At 33.4% G+C, this 9747-nt stretch overlaps 1 long non-coding RNA gene across 6 annotated transcripts in view; it reads right to left on the reverse strand.

Annotated features, from left to right (window-relative positions):
- Positions 1 to 1447, reverse strand: part of LOC144294226 (uncharacterized) — a 203537-nt gene extending 202090 nt beyond the window's left edge. For all 6 annotated transcript variants that reach the window (XR_013361689.1, XR_013361688.1, XR_013361696.1 and 3 more), the window contains exon 1: positions 1317 to 1447. This is a non-coding gene — a long non-coding RNA (uncharacterized LOC144294226). The remainder of the gene's footprint in view (positions 1 to 1316) is intronic.
- Between the last annotated feature and the right edge of the window lie 8300 nt (positions 1448 to 9747).

A 9747-nucleotide genomic window follows, 5' to 3' on the forward strand; every position in this document is an offset into this window, starting at 1 on the left:
GGCAAGGGAGGATCCTCCCCTAGAGACTTCAAAGGAAGCACAGGCTACCCAGAACTTTGTTTTGAACTTCCAGTCTCTAGGACCTTGAGATGACACACCTCCCTTGATTTAAGCCACCTAGTTTATAATATTTTGTTATAACAGCCCTGGGAAATCCATACAGCCATAGAATTATCATATTAGTACTAATAATTTCATTTGATTTTAGTATAAACAACTCTTTTCTGTGAAACAACTGAAATTTATTCTCTAACTTTTAATATATGTATCTGAGTTTATTAACTAGCACTTCAACCACAAATTTTGTTCATTACAGTGATATTATACTTCCTTAGTCTTCATTATAATGAGACTCATTTAAGGTTGCATAAGTTGCTCATTTGCTTTATCATTGTTTTTAGGACTTGTTAAGAGAGAATGGTCATGGGACACCTGTGTGGCTCAGCTGTTGAGTGTCTGCCCTCATGCTCAGGACATGATCCCAGGGTCCAGGGATCGAGTCCCAGACTGGGCTCCCTGTGAAAAATCTGCTTCTCCCTCTGCCTACGTCTTTGTTTCTCTCTCTGTGTGTCTGTCATGAATAAATAAATGAAATCTTAAAAAAAATAGAATAGTCATATTACTAGACCATCTAAATTCTGGTAATATTTTAAATTTGATTAATGATTTTATAGCATATATTGCAATAATAATAAATTTTCCCCTTTATATTAGATATGTTTATGTCTATAATATCAATGTATTTTTATTGGCCAGCTGTTATAATGCATCATTTTATTTACTAGATTTTATATATAATTGCCACAATACTCTCTCCAATAATTGCCTTTTTTAAAAAATAGATTTGATTGTTAAGAACTATGTTAGGGTTATAATAAACTAAATAGATAGTAGACCATATAGTTACCATATACCCTAAACTCATTTGTTCTACTGTTAACATGTTAGTATAGTGCATTTGTTAAAGTTAATGAGCCAGTATTGATACATAATTATTAAAATCCATATTTTATTCAGATTTCCTTTGTTTTGACCTAACATCATTTTATTTTCTAATATTTCAATTAAGATACCAGTTTGCATTTAGTTGTGCCTTCTTAAGCTCAACTTGGCTGCGACAATTTCTTAGTTTCCATATTTTTGATGATTATGACAATTTTGAGGAGTCAGATACATTATTTAATGCCCATTCTTTGTACTGTGTCTCTTTTTCTCATGATGAGACTGAGGTTATGAGTTTTTGAAAGAAAGACCATAGAGATAAAGTTCCATTCCCATTGCATTATTTCAAGGGTTCAAGTTACTACATGACTTACTACTGTCAATGAGAACCTTGATCATCGGATGGTAATCTTTATCAGATTTCTGCACAATGAATTTACTCTGTTTTCCTGCCTTTCCATCCCACACTCTTTGGAAGGAAGGCAAAATGTGCAGTATGATTCACTGTTTGTGATGTAATGTTCTAAGAGTTTTGAGAAATACCTAGTGTCATATATCCACCATTAAAGTGTCAAACAGAAAAATTTCACTACACTAAAGAATTATTTTGCACTTTACCAATTGAATTCTTCAGTCTTCTCCCTGAGCCATTGGCAATCACTGACCTTTGTTCATTTTCATAGTATAATTTGACATATTGAAGAATGCCGTGTAACTGAAATCATACAGAATGCAGGCTCTTTGGAGTAGCTTTTTTTGCATAGCAATATGTATTTAGGATTTATCCATATCTTCTTATGGATTGATAACATTTCATTTTGTAATTGAATAAGGTCCTTCACCTGGTAATTTTTGATTTCTACTAGCAACAAATAAAGAGTTCCTCTTGTTCAGAATCCTCACCTGCAATTTATATTGTCAGATTTTTGGATTTTAGCCATTCTAATAGGTGTGAAGTGGTATCTCTTTGTTGAGTTCATTTGCAATTCCCTAATTACAAATGACATTAAATGTTTTTCATATGTATATTTGTCATCTGTATATCCTATATGGCAAAGTATCCATTAAAATTTTTACCAACTTTTTAATGTGATTGTTTACCTATTTTTGAGTATAAGACTTTTTTTGTACATTTTGAATGCAAGACCATTGTCAAATATATCTTTTCCCAGTCTCTGTCTTTTTTTTTTTTCATGCTTTTAACAGGGTCTTTTGCAGAGCCAGAAGTTTTCAATTTCAATAAACTCTAAGTTATCAATGCTTTCTTTCAAAAATTACATTTTTTGGTGTTATATCTTAAAACTACAGGTTATGAAGATTTTTTCCTATTATCTTCTAGAAATGTTATTGTTTTGTGTTTTTCATTTGGGTATATGATATATTTTTAGTTAATTTTTGTGAGGAGAATAAGGTCTGTATCTAGATTTTTTTGTTTTATGTAGATGTGCAGTTGTTCCAGCACCATTTGTTGAAAAGACGATCTTCTGTGCCTTGATTTGTTTTTGTTTCTTTGTCGAACAAACAAAACCCAAAAAACAAGTTGACTGAATTTGTGTGGGTCTATTTTTGAGCTCACTATTGTGTTTCATTGATTTATGTGTCTATTTTTTCCTCAATATCATGCTATCTTGATTGCTATGGCTTTGTAATAGTGAATATAGAAAGTGAGTAATTGAGTTCCCCAACTTTGTTGTTCTTTATCAGTAATGTGTTGTTGTTTTTTTTGTCTTTTCACATAAAGTTTATAATCTATTGACATCTAAAAAATTACTTCTCGGGATTTTGATTATAATTTAGATGAATCTACAGATTAATTTAAAAACCATTAACATCGGGACGCCTGGGTGGCTCAGCGGTTTAGCGCTGCCTTTGGCCCAGGGTGTGGTCCTGGGGGCCCCAGATCAAGTCCCACATCAGGCTGCATGGAGCCTGCTTCTCCCTCTGCCTGTGTCTCTGCCTCTCTCTCTCTGTGTCTCTAATGAATGAATAAATAAATTCTAAAAAACAACAACAACAACAACAAAAATTAACATCTTTACAATATTGAATTTTCCAGTCCATGAAAACTAAATATCTCTCCATTTGTTTAAATCTGCTTTTATTTTATTCATCAGGATTTTGCTATGTTCTTCATATAGATCTTGTACATATTTCATTACATTTATATTTAAGAACTTCATTTTTTGTGATACTGTAAATTGTGGCTTTAAAATTCAAATTGCAGTTGATGATTGCTCACATATAGGAAAGAATTCAACTTTTTAATATTAAACTTGTATTCTGTGACCTTGAAATAGCTGTTAATTAGTTGCAGAAAAATTTTCTAGGTTCTTTGGGATTTTCTATATAGATAATTTTATCATCTTTGAACAAAGACAGTTTTGACTCTTCCTTTCCAATCATATATCTTCTATTTCTTCCTAATGCACTAGCTGGGACTTCCAGTATGATGTTGAATTGGAATGTTGAAGGGGTGATCCTTGCCGTGTTTCTGATCTTAAGTGTTTTGATATGATCATGTTTTTTTTTCTTTATCCTGTTAATGCGGTGGTTTACATTAATTGGATTTCAAATATACAGCTAACCTGCATACTTGGAATAATTCTTACTTGGTTATGGCTAATAATTCTGTTTATACATTGTTAGGTTCCATTTGCTAAAGTTTTGTTGAGCATTTTTGCATCTATATTTATGAGAGATATTGGTCTATAGTTTTCCCTTTTTTGTAATGGTTTTATATGGTTTGCTTAAGGTGATGCTGGCCTCTAGAATTAGTTAGGAAGCATTTCTTCTGCTTCTGTTTTCTAAAAGTGATTGTGGAGCGGGTACTATTTCTTTTTAAATAGTATAATTCTCCAGTAGAATCATCTGGACCTGAAGCTTTATTTTTTAGAAGATTAATTGTAGATTCAGTTTATTTAATATATGCTGTCCAATTCAAATGATTTTTATTTACTTACTGCATAATTTTTGATAGTTTGTGCCTTTGAATGACTTGGTCCATATCATGTAAGTTATCAAATTTGTGGGCATAAAGTTGTCCTTAGTATTCATTTTTTACCATTTTAATTGATATATTTAAACCATTACCATTTAAAATGATTATTGGTATTGTTATATCTATCATTTACAATAGATTTTTTATTTATTGCACTTATTTTTATATTCTTTTTTCTTTCTCTATTTTCTTGCCTTTTGATTAATCAAGGGTGTTACAGGATTCCATTTTCTCTCATCTCTTAGCATATTGATTATGCTTTCAAAAAATTAGTGCCCTACAGCTTATAATATACATTTATGATTAATTTAAAGTCACCTTAAAACAACACTATAATGTTTGGTCCAGGTCATGATCTCAGGATTGTGAGATCGAGCCCAATATCAGGCTCCACACTCATTATGGAATCTGCTGGATATTCTCACTCTCTGTCTTCCTCTGCCTCTCCTCCTGGTCTCTCTCTCTCTAATTAATAAATAAATCTTTAGAATTCCCTGTGTGATAATTCCATATTATTATAATTCTAATGCTTGCTTTATCTCTTCAAGCTGTAATTTTTCTTGTTTTATAATATGTCTTCTCATCTTTTTGTTGAAAGCTGAACATTATATGTCAGAAAACAGAAACTGAGGTAAATAAACCTTTAGTGAAAGAGTTTATGTTAATTTACTTAGGGTGCAGATAATGTGTAATGTTTTCTATAGGTGTAGGGATCAGAAACTTCAAATAGTGTGCTTATTTTGTTCCTTTATTGTGTTTAGATTTCACTAAGAACTCCCCCTTAAATACTTGGTGTGACTTAGGGCCTTTTCAGCAGAAATATTCTGTTATTTTACTGGAAACAAACTGATGTGAGTAAGGTGTATAGAATGATAAGCATATACTCATAATAATAAAATTTCAATCTCTTGATGTGCCTGTTTCTAGGTATCACTTTGACAATGTTTCTTGGTTTCTTTTCCTCCCGTTAAATGAGACCAGAAGACCAGAGTGACTGAATTTATAAAAATAGTCTTCTTCTTAGGTGTAAAAAAGTTATATTCTTTTCCACTGGAGAGTAAATCTTTTCTATGGAGAATACCTTGGTTGTATTTTAAAGTGGTGATTTTTCCTTCCCCTTGCCAGAGCTATCGGGGGACTTTTCTCTGATCTTCAACTTGAGAACATTATAGTGTTCCTAGAAGTGAAACCCATGAATGTATGGGGCCCTCCTAAGACTGGGCTCCTAGAAGTTTTTCACTCTCACACTAGTTGACATTCAATCACCAGCAGTTTGTCAAAATTAGCATTTGAGTGTTCCTACCAATTTATGGCTCCAATGGTTTCTGTTCCATGGAAACTTATTTCATTTGTGATTCTCTGAAGTTTGTTTCTCTAGATTTGGGGATGGCAGTTTCCTATGCGACTTCATTTATCTGATCTATACAAGAAAGGTGTTGGCAAGATTAATGGACAGGAGTGATGACTTCAAAACTATTACATGTCAAAGCTGAAAACCACCTCCTCGTAATTGCCTTTTAGTATCTTGTTTTGTATTCTCTGACAGGTGTTTCTACCCCACCCAGAGAAATCTACATTTTTATTTCATGAAAAGTTTTTCTCTCTTGTATAATATTAATTTTAGTTTTGATTGTACCAGAGGGTGAGCCTGAGAAAGCATTTGTGTGCAGTTTATTTGGGAGATGACTTCAGAAACCCTGGTAATGGAGAAGGAAATTGAGATAGGTAAGGGAGAAAAAAACAATAAATCATGCACTCATGACTAGGTTAACCACGTGGGCAATTGGGATTCAACCCCACCATAAGCAGCCATATAATATCTTTATGAATTTTCCCACCATTTATCCACTATTCGGGTCCTTTATTGGCTTAGAATCCTCCTAGGGCCTTAAGAGCCTTGCTTTTTGACCTGTTCTATTAGTTAAAATATTTCAACAGCTATAGAACATCTTCAGGAAGAAAGGCAACATTGTTATAATGTTTATTTGAAATAATAGGCAGGTATAAAGTCAATACTAGAATTCAGTTACAGATATTTTCACTAGCATTTCAAAATTGTCCCTTTATAACTTAGAGTGTAGTTAATGTGGAATTAAGGGGATCTGAGTCTTTTTTTAAGATTTTATTTATTTATTCATGAGAGATACAAAGAAAGAGGCAGAGACACAGTTAGAGGGAGAAGCAGGATCCCAGCAGAGATCCGATGTGGGACACGATTCCAGGACCTCAGAATCATGACCTGAGCCAAAGGCAGGTGCTCAACCCCTGAGCCACCCAGGCATCTGGGGGATCTGAGTCTTAAAAGGGTTTGGCTGTAAATGGCACTTTTGTTGCCTCACTTAGTCTCACCACCATGCTCTGTCATAGTCATACTCAATTTAAAAATAGTATTATATTTACTAAAGCATACAGGTAAGTTCCAGGAATGCTCAATTTATAGACATTTTTCCTTTATTGTTTGAAATTTCCATTATGCCACTCACTGTCTAATACTATGTCTTTGGCAGAAAATTAATATCAAAATATGTCAAAAATAAAATATCAGAATATAATTAGTACGTGAGATTGGCAATCATTTTCATTCTTCCATTTATTAAACAAACATTATTAATAAGCCCATATTAATAAGCACAATAACATATAAAACAGGTATTATTTTTTAAATTGAAGAAGTAAAATCGAACAATAATAAATAATAGCCATTGTGAAGCTTATGTTCTAATGATGCTACATTTGTCCTTTTAGAGTTCTAAAACTTCATCATTATCATTCTTCACTCATTCATCATTCTAGACTTTTTTTTTTTTTGAGAACTTGGCTATTTTTCAACAAAAAGATTTCTTTTTTCTTTTTTTTAAATATTTTATTTATCTATTCATGAGAGACAGAGAGAGAGAGAGAGGCAGAGACACAGGCAGAGGGAGAAGCAGGCTCCATGCAGGGAGCCAGACGTGGGACTTGATCCTGGGTCTCCAGGATCAGGCCCTGGGCTGAAGGCAGATGCTTAATCGCTGAGCCACCCAGGGATCCCCAACAAAAAGATTTCCGTATTTTTCTTATGTAAGTACATCTATTACTATTTCAGTTTTTTTCTTTCATATGTTTCTCTTTTATATTCTGTGTTCTTTTATATCCTGTGAATGTTAATCTACATCATCCTGTTTACTATTTTAACTTTTTAAGTCCAAGAAAACATCTGAGACAATGTCTCAGACATCAGACAGATGTCTTTTCCTACTTTCCTTAAAAATGTAGTGGAGGCCACACAACATTATAAATATATTTAATGCCAGGGCACCTGGGTGGCCTAATCAGTTGAGCTTCTGACTCTTGAATTTGGCTCAGATCATGATCTCAGGGTCATGAGATTAAGCCCCCCAGCAGGTTCCAAGTTCAGTGTGGAGTCGGCTTGGGATTCTATCTCTCCCTCTTCCTCTGTCCCTCCTCCTGCTCATGCATGCTCTCTCTTTCTCTTTCTCAGATAAATAAAATCTTTTAAAAATGTATTTAATGAATTGCACTCATTAGTGGTTAAAATAATAAAATTTAACTTATGTATATTTTACTACAATAGAAAGTGAAAAGAGTTGTCATCGTGCACACATTATTCTACAACTCGCATAACCTGCCAGAGCTATATCTTGTATTTGCTATGAATGGGTAGCTAGAGGGATGAAAGTGGCATCTTTATTCCATTATTCCATATTATGAGTGCAGTATAACTCAGTCAGCCATTATCTGTTGATAGAGATTCAGACCACTTCAGTATTTAAAAAGACAGTAAATTTTTTTGTAATTTTTGGGGTACCTTGTGGCTCAGCCAGTTTAGTGTCTGCCTTCAGCCCAGGTAATGATCTCAGGGTCCTGGGATTGAGCCCCACACCTGGCTCTCTCTCTCTCCCTCAAATGAATAGGTAAAATTAAAAAAAAAAAAAAGTTTGGTAACTTTTATTTCTGGGTTTACATTCCTTAAAGTGTGCAAATGAGATACTGATCATTCATGTAATGTAAGCCATTAGGTCTCACTTGCATATTTTATACAGACTTGGAGCAGGTATATTAGGTCAAAATATTAGAGCTCTCAATTAGGTGTTATCTAAGTTAAAAGTAAAATCATTAAGGATGAGGTTAAATCCTTAGAGCAGGTTATTATGTTTAAATTTGCAGAAGGAATTTATAGTACTTATAATATGGCTAAAAAATCTAGAATAAGCAGAGACTTATGAAAAACTAAGAACAGTATCTAAGGTCTTCTTAAATGGAACAGGATTTCTTACAATGTGATGAATTCCTTATCTGTGGAAGTATTCAATCAAAGTTTAACTGGACACCTGTCAAGAGTATTTTAGGATTGTTACATTATATTAGAGACTAAAATATCTGTCCTCCAAGATCCCATTCATTCCTAAGATTCTGAAGTGTAACAATTACTGTTAAATTGGGAACACCTGTTAGTCATTACAAATTGTATTCGATTTACGCTCCTGTAGTTAGACAGTTAGATTACATTTTTTTAACCTATGACTTTAACTTTTTTTTTTTTTTTTTTTTAGAGAGAGAGAGAGAGAATGACAGAGAGCATGCACGCATGAGTCAGGGAAGGGGCAAAGGGCGAGGGAGACAGAGTATCTTAAGCAGGCTCCACATTCAGTGCACAGCCTACTGGTGGGGTCAATCTCATGACTGTGAGATCATGACCTGAGTCAAAATCAAGAGTCGGACCTTAGCCAGCTGAATCACTGAAGTCCCTCTAACATATGGCTACCATATTATAGTTCTATAAATTTAGCAAGGCCTCATGTCCATAAAGTTTTCAAGAATTACCTGCTGAATTGTAAACTTTTTTCAATGAACTTCATGATTTCTGCTAGGAGAAAACAAATTACACAGAACTAACTCATATATATGCAACTCACATATGGACAAGTGTGACATCAGGCAGGAATTATGAGCTGAGACATGAAGCAATTTCCCATATTACATCTTTGGCAGAAAGAATCAATAATCAAAGTATATTAAAGGATCAAATATCACAGTAAAACTGATATGTGAGATTGGCACTCATTCTTATATTCATTATTAAACAAACATTAATAAGAGCCCATATATAAAACAGATAATCTTCTAATTAAATTCTGTAATATAGTCTACCACTAATACTTGTGAAATCTTGGACAGAAATTTAACTTATCTATACCTCAGATCCTTTGTTGAGCATAAGTAAAAATATCTACTTTATTGAGTTCTTGGGAGGAAAAAAATTGTTTTCTATAACTTGCTTAACAGAGTGCAATGATTATATATTACAAGTAGCAGCTGATATTTTTGTTACATTAATCTGATGTCAGGTGATGACTTCTGCACAATAAAAAAATCTCATATTTCTGAAAATCAAAGAACAAATTGAAATATGTAAGATACATTCTGTAAAGAAAGAATAAGATGTTAAGTAAAAAAATAAAATCCATGGAGAGAGCCAAATAGACTCTCTCTCTATATATATATATCCCACATTTTTAAGGTGATACATTTTATTTTAAAGATTTATTTATTTATTTAGAGAGACAGATCAGAGGCATGAGGGGCAGAAGGAGAAGAAGAGAGAATCCCAAGCAGAGGGCTTGATCTCATGACCCTGAGATCAGGATCTGACCTGGGACCAGGAGTCAGGTACTTAACTACCCAGGCATGCCAAGCTGATAAAATCCACTTAAGAATCTTCTTAGGACCTCCCAGTTATTTTAGCTATTGTCTTTTTAAAGTAAATCTCTTTCTTATACCATATTGTGTACAAAGTGGGCAAAAAA

Source organism: Canis aureus, chromosome 2, assembly GCF_053574225.1.
Source record: "Canis aureus isolate CA01 chromosome 2, VMU_Caureus_v.1.0, whole genome shotgun sequence".
In the NCBI taxonomy this organism is placed as follows: Eukaryota; Metazoa; Chordata; class Mammalia; order Carnivora; family Canidae; genus Canis; species Canis aureus.